General features: G+C 41.3%; 1 long non-coding RNA gene across 7 annotated transcripts in view; it reads left to right on the top strand.

Annotated features, from left to right (window-relative positions):
- The window catches only part of LOC309528593, a 61,676-nt gene that overhangs the window by 48,778 nt on the left and 952 nt on the right, over positions 1-11,946 (top strand). The window lies entirely within an intron of this gene.

The following is an 11,946-nucleotide window of genomic DNA, read 5'->3' as shown; positions in this document are numbered from 1 at the left end:
CATCATTTTGAAGTGCCTTATTTGTATATTTTGAATGACATCATAACCAGTTATATATACACTAACAGTTATTAGCCAGCGTGTTGTGTTTGCATTTTTGTAGATTGTTACATTTTGCAACACAGGGGTTTGTGTTTGTTCACCTGCAATTCCCAGCAGATGTGTGTAGGGAGCAGAGCTGGCTCACCCATGACACAGGCTAAAGTGCCCGCCTCAGGTGACGGAAGTACAAGATGTGGCACACCTGCTGCGGCCAAGAGGGTGGTTGGTGTATTAGTGTATGGCATTGCTACTCGTCTTCCCTGCCCTTGGGTGGAAAAGCTGAGCAAGCAGCAATACTTTAAGGAGTCCCCCGGCTCCTGCAGAGTTCAGTGAGAGCAAGCGTGGGGTGGTGGTGGTGGTGGAAGAGGGGTGTGACACAGCAGGCCAGAAGATGACAATTCCCATTTCACCTCAGGTGGCGGGACCAGGCCACCCCTGAAAGCTCTGATGGATTCAGTCCTGATTTGGGGGCATACACCAAGATTTATTTTCACCAAAGGAATCTGTTTTGAATGTATGGCTTATGTGGGCAGTGCAGTTTGTTGATTTCTTGCCTTCGGCTAACTGTCCTAATCACAGGTGCCTGTTGATCATCTTAAGTGATCCACTTGTGGTTGAATAGCAGCCCACATGATGCATCTGCACTAGACTGGGATGAAGCTTGTATCAAACTCATTACTTAGTAGAAATGAAGGCACGTTTGTTTTTTAAAGACCAGAGCAGAAACATAACTGGTCAGAAAAGATATACAGGCGTACCTTGGATCCTGAATGCCTTGTTGCTTGGACATTTTGGCTCCCGAACATTGCCAAGTGAATGTTCCAGTTTGCGAATGTTCTTTGGAACCTGAACATCCAACGGGCCTTGCGCAGCTTCCGATTGGCTGCAGGAGCTTCATGCAGTCAATCAGAACCTGCACTTTGGTTTCCGAACGTTTTGGAAGTGGAATGGACTTCCAGAACGGATTCCGTTCTACTTCCAAGGTACAACTGTATCTAGAATCTGTCTCAGAAAAATGTCTTTCTGACATGGAGGTATTGGTCTGTGTGGCACTCTTGCAAGGGTAACCATGGACACCTGGGTGTCAAGACTTTTCCAGAATAAAAAATATAGATATGCAAAGGAAGAACATCTTGTAGATAATCTGCATTTTCTTTTATGCTGTCATAGCTGACAATGAGGCCCTCAACACAGTCTTTTGAACCAACCTACATTTAAACCATTCCCAGGGCACCAAATACCTTATTCAAGGGCACCATGGTGCACACAGGTGCCAGGCTGGCAATCCCTGGTTTATAGCGATTGAAACAGTAATATATCAGCTTGCAGGTTATTTTGTTAGTATTCCCAGATTCTTAGAAGCTAATATGAAAGTAGTTGGAAATCGTTGGCCACTGATGTTGCTCAGGTCCATTGTTGCTTAGGTTTCAAAGGTTTGCTTTGTGCTGTTGTTTCTTAGGTTTCAAAGGTTTACTTTGAGGGGGAAATTATTCAAGATCCTCAGGTTACAAACCTCTTTAGTTTTCAAGATGGGAAGAGAGATATTTCACCTGAGTTTTTAAACTACTCTAAGGAAGCTACTTTCAATCGCTGTTGTGTACAAGGTTTGGCTGATGATTCCATTGAAGCAGCATCCATTGAAGCTGACAGTCTTATAACCTAGTCCAGTACAGCACGTTCATGATTCCTAAGGGTTTTTTTTGGTTATGGTTTTCAAATATGCTGATTATTTTCCACAAACCAAAACATCTCCTCAAGCAATCCTAATGAATGGGCGAAAGTCTTTATGGCAGAATAAATATCTTTTGTCTTAGGCAGCACCAAATATTTAGGAGAAGGTGAAATAATATATTACTTTGTAGAAATACTTCAGGTCCATTAAAGGTTTGCTTTGAGAAGAGAATTACTCAAGATCTTCAAATTACAACAAAAGTGTTTTGAAATGTGTTTGGCATATCTTCAGTGCATTTGTGACAGCTGGAGACACACACAGGAGACTGTTTTTGAATTAATTTTACAGCTCAATCCTCCTGTGGTGCCTGGTGATGCAAGCTGTAATTTATTTTTAAAGAGGCCACAGTGATTCTTGGGTGTCATGAAAGAAATCCCTGAAAAGTATTTATACACAATCCCTGCTAAAAGGAAAGGACAATGAATTCATTTAAATACATTTGTGCAAGATGGTTCTTCCCAGTGGAATCTGCACATTCACTTTCTCTAATTATTCTTGAAGTTTTGCCTATCAGCTTGCCTATCAATTCAACACATGGGAAAGGAAAACAGCTTGACGTTTCCAGATAGCAGAGTGCTTTTACAATAGCATATGAGAAATCAGCTGTTATTTCCTTATCTTTCTCAATATCTAAGAGCTGATTCTGATGTGGTGTCTTTTATGTAGAAGAGCTGCTAGCTGCATGGATCACACTTAACATGTGGAGACATTCCTTTCTCGTTTATATAATGAGGCACCGGAAGGCTTCTCTGAAGAGATTTGGGACCTCCTCTCTTTCCCCAACCCCCCCATTGTTTAGGAGGAACTGCTCCTAGAATTATATTCTCAAATGCTGCATTGCCATTTACATAGTTTGTTTGCCACAGTAAATGTAGCACCCCAGGTACCCAGAACCTTTCATGTAGCAGGATTTTGAAGGCTCAGCTGTACAGGCAGTCCTGCAAAAATGTTATCCTGTGACCTGAGTGTTCATAAGCATGCTGCTGGAGAGGTAATGCTCAAAAACAATGAATTAGGTTGCAATCCCAACCTAAAATTAAACCCCTTGCAAATAAGTGGTCAAATTCCCAGCATGAGCACACTTAGAGGAATTCTAGCTTAGCCCTCTTCCTGCATGCTAGTTTTCCAGCATGGTAGGTGTTTCAATATAGGGGAGCATTAAATATATATATTCTACCTGGAGTGTGAAGTGGTGCAGTCCGTTATACACCCTACAACTCTTACCACCTCATTCCTTATTTAATCTTCTGCATGTGGGAAGACCTGACTAACAGTGAATAAAATTGTTATTGGTGTCTATATGATTAATATTAATAGAGAGAGGCTTTTTCTGCCTCACGTTAGTTCACAAAATAAAACATTTATTTTAATTCTGTATGGGTTGCAAACTTCAATTTTTCAAAAACCAGTATGAAAATGTGATGGCGAATAACGGGTAATACATAAATCAAGATTGCAGTTACTGATTCTGCACAGTGTTCATGAATTATTATGGTTACTATCTGTAGCAAACTGTTCTGTACATCAATCTTCAGTTTAAAAATTCCCATTCTCCTCATGCTTTTATTTTGATGGAAAAGCTGGTACACCCACAGTATATATAAACATATTTACATTGAAACATTTAAAGTTGCTATTAAATTAGGTTTTGTTTTACTTTCAGTATATCCTTAAGCAAAAAAGCAGTGAAATATCTTGACACATTTCAGTGGAATAATCCATTTTGTGTGTGTGTGTGTGTGTGTGATTTGTTGCCAATGAACATTAAGAAAACGAAGTCTTTGCAACCTTTCTCTATATTCCAGAATTCATGACATATTTTTCAAGGTCTACAGAGAATGTATCTATGCTGCAGACATGTCTGTTTCATACCAGCTTAACTATCATGGTTTTCTCCTTCAAAATCATGAAAATTGGACAAGGTGGTGACAATTCTTAAGTGTTCTAGCTCATTTGAAGAACTATATACTTTAACATTTTACATGACTGTCTTCAGGCTTGACAGGACCATTGATGTGCCTTCTGGTCGCTTTCCTATACTGGTCTACTCCCTGGCTGCAGGCTTATCTAGTGGCAGTAGCCATGATTTACCACAGTGGTGTTTCATAGCTGTCTGCCACTTGAGGTGGGGCAAGCTTGCAATCTGTTTTGGTGGATCCTGTTGAGGCCCCAGCAGCTGGCTAAAGGACCCAGGTGTTAATGATGGGCCTGAAATTTTAATACCATGTTTCCTTTCTGTTTGCAATATAATGTTATGGGATTGAATTTGGACTAAATGACTCTTGGGGACTCCTACAAGCCTGTTATTCCATAGCTGTAAAATGGGATCTGGAGAGTAGAAGGACTACAGATACTGCCAGTCCAATTTATTTTGTCAAGCAAACAGACCTAGGTACAGTGGTACCTCGGGTAAAGTACTTAATTTGTTCCGGAGGTCCATACTTAACCTGAAACTGTTCTTAACCTGAAGCACCACTTTAGCTAATGGGGCTTCCTGCTGTCGCCATGCCGCTGGAGCACGATTTCTGTTCTCATCCGGAAACAAAGTTCTTAACCCGAGGTACTATTTCTGGGTTAGCAGAGTCTGTAACCTGAAGCGTATGTAACCCAAGGTACGACTGTATTCTGTTAAGTAACCTATTTGTTACATAAGGTAGGGGCAATATGTTGCCATAGAAATTAAATCTGAAGGAGCTCGCCTTATGCAGACAGTTCAGCAAAATAAGAGCAGCAACAAAAATGCTGTCCTCGTTGCTTTTGCCACCCTGACCTCAGAAGGTCAAGAATGTCAAATATAAGACCTTGAGGCCCTTACCAGAACTTTTTGAGTGGTATAAACAGTCAACAGATATTAGATCAACTTCAGGGCTAGTAAATTGTGTGTTCAGACCCAGAAACATCCCCCCTAAATAAATTCACACTAGACTCAAAATTTTGGTTTTGGTTCTTGGAAAAATTTAGGCCACAACTTTATTGATTACAGAAAGTTGCATAGGCTCTGGTTCAACTAGCTCACTGCCATGCAGGTAGCGCTGACCCAGGGTTCCAGCATAGGTCAGCCAAGGGTGAGCACCCGGATAAGCAGAAAGCCGGGAACGGGCTAACTCTGCCACCCAAATGTCCCCCTGGACTCAGGCTTGGGCACAACCCCCTCTCAGGGGTTGACCAAACCATCGAGTCCCTGGATTCCTTTAATGGAATACCCTTCACATAGGAACGGCGAGAATGTTCTCCCATCCATAGCACCTGAACCAGAGCCTATCTGCAACCTTACAAGTTGTGATGATTTGCTATGTGGCAGGCAAAACCCAAATGGCAACAGCCAATCAGCCAAGTGGGGAAAATTCCTGCCATGCCCCTGTCCCAATGACAGATGACACACGACGGCATAGTGATGTCACGTGCAAAGCCCTAAAAGTAGGGAGAGGTCTGCGGGTGTTCTGAATGCATGCACCGAAAGAGGAAGCTCTGGGTCACGTGCATGGGCATAAATAGGTCCCTCGAACCGTTTGTACTGCGTCCCATTGGCCAGATTGCACCCAGCTTGAGGGACCTACCAATCAGGTGTTGTGGCTGACCAATCGTATCCACCTACAACACAGGGTGTTGGTTTTCCAGGTCTCACCGCAATACATGCCCTCTTTAAGGGAGGACCCGATCTATGGGTTGCATTCATCTAACAAATCCCTTCAGCGCAGGCCCTGCACAACTACTTCTGCTTGTGCAAGATGGCTTCCTTCCCACTCCTCCCCAGTGCCCTCTCAGTGCTCCCCCCCCCATTGCAAAGGAAGGCTGGGGGGGTGTTGCTCCATCTAGCAAGCTGCCTGTTATATATAAAAGATCATTCAGAATACTATTAATCCTAAATTTATATTGGGAAAAGTGTGTGTGCGTTTAGTTCAGTATTTTGATACGTGTAGCTGTTCCTCAAAATTTTCAGCAGCCCTTAGATTTTCTAAACACATGGTTGGATCCAGAGGAAGCTAGTTGTGACCAACTTTTCACTGTGATTTCAGTGGGACATAAGTGTTACTAATTTGTTGGGGATCTAACCCCCAGATCTGTACCTAAATGTGTGAGATCAATTCTCTAGAATTCGTAAGAATGAGCCCTGTAATTTTAGTAGACAAAACCGTTTGTGGTTTAAGTATTATCGTAATGCCAAAGACACTGCCATGAATTTCAAAAAATAAATTTGAATTCTCTTATTATTTCTCTGTGTGAATGATTAAGAGCAGAACAAATAACCAGGGCTTTATACTGAGGAGAAAGAACTTTGCTGCCTTGCACCTGGCATGAAAATATGCCAGTATTATCACAATCTGGAGGGGTTCCAGGCTCGCCAGATGCTGTTTTGTGCATGCCACCAAAATTTGCATTCTATCCCAAAGCTTGCTGAAAGATTGCTTCTTTCAGATAGTTATTTTCTGTAGAGTGATTTTAAACAGTCCTTCTTTTTTGTGTGCTCACTTAAAAGATGAAAACAGTCTGGTGGCATAGATGGTGGGAAATAAAACTTTGTCACGTTCTGTGTTGTATATATGTATTTTTCCCCTTTGCAAATTGAAGCGAAAGGAGTTTTTAAAAGGTTTCCGTGGCTGGTGTTAAAGCACTTGATCTTAATCTTTTAGGGGCAAGAGAAAAATCAATAAGCATTACAGTTATTATAGTAAGCATTTAGCAATTAATAAATCCCTCTTTAGGTACAATAACAAACGATTGGGCAAATTAAACCCAGTTTACTAAGCCAAATGGCTTGTTTCTTTTCGTCAGACAAAAGTAATAAACATGCAGTGCAATCCTAAATGTATTTACTTAGAAGAAACCCTAATTGGAATCAGTAGGACTTGCTCTCAGGTAAGAGTAGGATTGTAGCCCAAACAGTTTAAATAGTTTCTGTTTTAGATAGAACTGCTGACAAAATATGCCCAAAGTGAATTCGAAGACTTGCTAAGGCACAAAATCTAAGGAACAGAGAAAAGGAAAAACAAATCCCCAAATTTGGCGATTCTTGCCTGGACATGATCCCAGAAATTATGGAATCTGGTTTCTCTTTCCCATCTTCATTTGCACACCCTTGGAAACCCTAGTGCATGGGTAGGCAAACAAAGGCCTGGGGACCGGATCCGGCCCAATCGCCTTCTAAATCTGGCCCACGGACAGTCCAGGAATCAGCATATTTTTACATGAGTAGAATGTGTCCTTTTATTTTAAATGCATCTCTGGGTTATTTGTGGGGCATAGGAATTCATTCATCCCCCCCCAAATATAGTCCGGCCCCCCACAAGGTCTGAGGAACAGTGGACCAGCCCCCTGCTGAAAAAGTTTGCTGACCCCTGCGCCTAGTGTCACCAGGGAAACACATTGTGATTGAATGTGTGGAATGCAGCTCAGTTCAGTACACACTTACTTAGGAGTGAACTTCATTGAATACAATGAGACTTACATGTGTACAGAACAGGGCTACATACAGGATTAGTATTATTAGAGAGTTGTGCTGGTCTGGCTTTTAACCTTGAAGATATTCCAATATATACAAGTTATTAGTACTATACCAGTTAAATTTGAAAATTTCCTTGATAGCTAAAGAGTCAACCTGCTTGACATTCCTTTCTTGGATTTGCAATTGTTTCCGTGATTGAAAACAAGGCAAGTCCATGTATGTTTACTCACCATTTGAATAGGTAAATTAGCTTTTGGAAAAGTTCAGGACTTAACACCTATTTTAAATTTTTAATTGTAACTTCCTTTCTACTAAACACTGAAGACCTTTTGAGGCAGAAAAGGCTGGGTTGGCTAAATCTCAACTGTTAATGGGGAGAGAAATAGTACAACATATAGGTTTCCCCCCACAAGATTAACTTCCACAACAGATTTCTCTCTGTTCCAAGAGAAAGCACAAATTGAATTACTTTCTCATTCGATGTAGAATGGGACCAATGTTCAAGCAACTTTCACAATTACGTTGGGATTACATGGCAGTTTCGGGAAAGGGCAGTGGAAGAAGCTGTAAACTAAGAGTCTTTGTATTCCTTGTTGGTCAGTGGTGAACTGTCCCTTTTAAGTGCGCCACTAACAAATGTTTCCCTCAAGTGCCCCTGTTCTTGCTTGTTAGCATTTGAATTGACTTAGGAGAGCTGAAAGGTTTAGTGAGAGTCTTTACCTATTATTGAATATCACATAAAGTTGTTCTCTTTTTTAGCTTTCCATTTTTTACTGTCTGCAATAAAACTACACGGATTCTTGAGTACAATTTACTCCCAACTTTCACTGAAAGCCCTTTTGTTTTTTAGTGCAGTGCTGTAGGGCAAATGAGGACATATGATTATCTTAACAGTCCCTAAATCTGAGGACATGCTGCTGCTATGCTTTTCCTAGCATAACACTGAGTATAGAGTGAACCTTTGGCTCTGCATTATACAAAAACTGAACAAATTCTAGTTCTTAGATTTGCTTTGAGAGGATTAGGAGATCAAACTTTTTTAGCTTCCAAATTTTAGAGGAGAGGGTTATTTTGGCTTCATATTCTCCCAGAGACTGGTGATCTCTTTTCACAACTCTACATGGGGCACATCAAGTGTCTGCCCAGCTGCTGCATTAAACTGCAAGGGACAGGAAAGAGAAAAAGAGAGCATGCACAGAAGTGTGGGACCTTGTTAATTCTTCTTGATCTTTTTAGTCTTACTTGGATGGTAGATTCCAGAAGGTGGTGCTTGTGGAATATTGTTTTGCCCTGTTGGGGGACTCCAGCATTGAGGTTTGGCAGAGTGCGATCTCTCCTATACTTTCCAACATGTGCATGAAACTGCTGAGTATGGTCATCTGGAGCATGTTTCACCAGCATGCTCCTGTTAATCTCAAGCTGGTGTTATAGTGGAAGCAATAAAGCAGTGTCTGACAGTGGAGATGGACTGGATAAAAGCTAAGACATCGAAGCTCAGTTCAGATAAGACTGAGATGCTGTTATGAGCAGATGGTTTCCTGGTCTGGATAGATGGTGTCAACCAGGTCTTGATGGGGTCACACCGTAAAGCAGGAGTAGGGAACTTTTGGTCTGTGGGTCAGTCTTTGCCCATGAGGTCCTTCCACCAATCCATGTCACTGGTGACATCAACTGATGTATATTAATCCTACATTGGCTGTGGGCTCTGTTCCAAGGAAGGAACAGTATTGTGCAGCCAAGGCAGCAAGATCTCTGTTCACCAGTTTCTCAAAAGCACTGTTTGGATCACTTTTCCTGTGAACGGGTGGGTGGCAGAAGTGTGCAAGATTCTTCCATGCTTTAATTAAGATCAGAGCACAAAGGGACTTAAATAGGAAGGAGGAAGCATGCAAATGCCATTGCAAGTCTCCCTCCATCCCTTTTAAGCCCCCAATGTTGCTCCAGTCTTAAAGGGAGGGGGGAGACTCACTAAAGCAGGGGTAGGCAACCTAAGGCCTGGGGGCCAGATGCGGCCCAATCGCCTTCTCAATCCGGCCTGCGGACAGTCCAGGAATCAGCATGTTTTTACATGAGTAGAATGTGTCCATTCATTTAAAATGCATCTCTGGGTTATTTGTGGGGCATAGGAATTTGTTCATTTTTTTTTCTTTTCAAAATATAGTCCAGCCCATCACGTTCTGAGGGACAGTGGACTGGCCCCCAGCTGAAAAGGGTTTCTGACCCCTGCACTAAGGCATTGCAAGCCTCCCTCCAGTCCCCTTTCAAGTCCTGCCCACCTGCCAGATTTGGCTTGTAGATCCTTATAAGGATCTGGCCTGTGGAACCCCAGCCTTAAAGCATCAGGTTCCTAGCATATGAGTACTCCCGATTCCATGTCATTGGAGGAATCTGTCACACAGTGTGTCTTCCATCAGGTTGGGCTGGTTACTCAGTTACAGCTCTGTCTGGATGGAGATTACCATGTAATCTCTAGGTGAGGCCTCCGTAAGTCATTTTAAATAAATAAAAAGGTTGATTAGAAAATAAGATCACCATAGCCTCCTAATGATTTGGGAGAGTAATAGAATCATAGAACTGTAGATTTGGAAGGAGCACCTACTTTCTTCTCTCTTACAGGTTTTGAATGATATTTTTCTGTCTAAATATGATGGCTCTTCAGCTTTTAATGGTGACACCAAATCCAGGATGATTTTAATGCCTTTCAAGCATATAAGAGAGCCAGCAGTGATGGCAGGTTTCTATATTCCTCCCTGCCAATGTAGCTCAACTGAAGCACAACCTCAGTATTGCATAGAAAAGGGAGGCTAGTCCCCTGTGTGGCAATAGGAGACTATTGTTGCCGATTTTCATGTATCAGATAATAGTGCAGTTCAGCCAAAGTAAGAGTGAGCAGAGCATTTCAGCCTCGGTTTTTTTACCCCCCCCCCATCTATTTCTAAGCAAATCTCATAGGTATTTGGTAGAGACTACAAGAAGCAAGTTTCTTTTGTGTGCCTTGCAGCAGTAGGGAACAGGGCTTTAGCTCACTGTTAGCAGCAGAATTAACATTCACTCAAGTTTTTGACTCCTTTATTTATTCTCCATTATACTATGAAAGAATTAAACCTTATTTCAAGACTGGCAGGGACGAGAAACTTCTTTCAGCATTCATCATTATTCCTTTTAAAACAGGACTTGAATTTAAATTTATTTCTCTAAGAAAACATGCACTACTGTATATGAACGCACAGTAATGGCAGGAAGCATGTATATAAGTGTAAGCTACTTCTAAGCAGTAGCTCAGGCACAGTAGAGCTACCCTGCTGTTCTCTAGAAGACAGAGCCCAAAAGTAGAAGGTTCCTCCTCTCCAAGAAGGAAAAAGTGTTTTCCAATTTGCCTTGACATCTTTCTCAAAAGAAGGTAACTCTTTGCTGCCTGCTCCCCTCCTTCCAAGATACTTCCAAGAGGTGATAAATACTGCATTGGAAATCCAAGGACTGTGGCTTGCTTTAATATCAAGTGCTAGTCACACTTTGAATACACCCACTGATATCAAGTTACTTATGTCCATTGATTTTGGTAGTTCTACAGGCAATGGCTGTTTTGTGTGGGGGGTTACATTTCTGACCCTCATGTGCATCTGTGGAGCATGTGTAAGCCCGCCCCGCCCCCTTTTCCGGCCCTTTCTTGGGTGTGTCAATGCAAATGTGCACAGTGGTGCTTCAGTTGGACGCGCCTAAAAATGAACCATGGCAATGTTTGAAACTACACTATGGGAAACTGGGCAATCACTCTTATACCCCGGCCCCCAATGTGCAATGATTTCAGTAAGGATCATAAAGTAAAAGTTGTGTGAATGAATATAAAAAGTGGATATGTCAAAGGCAGTAACCAGTGGACAGGCAAACTGGTAGGATCAACACTTGGACACGTGTGGTAGGGACATTATGCTAGTCTCCGTTGACATTTTAATCTGTTTGATAAATGAGCTTCTGATAACGGCAGTAAAAAAAGAAAGTGATATAAACTGTATCCTTATAGATTTTGTAAAGTCCCACCTGACAGTGCTTATTATGATCAAGCATGGCTATATACTAAGGAATATGATACTATGAAGAATATAATATTTTACTAAAGATGAATTGCTGTATTTTCTAGACCATCTGGAACAACCAAAATTAATTAAAATTTATGTTTCTGTAAAGTAATTACATTTTCAGGAGGGTTGCCATTGTTTGTTACTTGCGTACTACTGCGCTGTTGGCCTGTGCAGTTTTGCTTGTTGTATAAATGTGGAAACTTTTAGGATTGGATAATATTGAACCATCTCTCAAGATGTATGCTATTAAAATGGAGGTGGAAAGGGTGTGTGTGTATATACACACATGTATTTTTTGCACCATAGTCCAGTTATTGAAGGTTATGAACATTACTCTAAACTAAAAAAAATAAATTCCTTCCAGTAGCACCTTAGAGACCAACTAAGTTTGTTATTGGTATGAGCTTTCGTGTGCATAAACACCTCTTCTTCTTGTATCTTGTATTTTTTTTATTTTGTTTCAACTATGGCAGACCAACATGGCTACCTACCTGTAACTAGAACATTATTAGAACATTACTCTAGTTTGGGCAAATATGCACCTTTATGGACAAACAAGAATGACTTTAGTGAATATGAAATAATATATTTTCAAATCTTAAGTGGTTTCTGTTTTATATCTGATGAAAAGAAAGGCAATGTTAGGACCA

This window comes from Podarcis vaucheri (assembly GCF_965113315.1).
Source record: "Podarcis vaucheri genome assembly, chromosome: 3".
In the NCBI taxonomy this organism is placed as follows: Eukaryota; Metazoa; Chordata; class Lepidosauria; order Squamata; family Lacertidae; genus Podarcis; species Podarcis vaucheri.
Note: the sequence above shows the minus strand (reverse complement) of the source record. Positions and strands in the feature narration are given on the sequence as shown.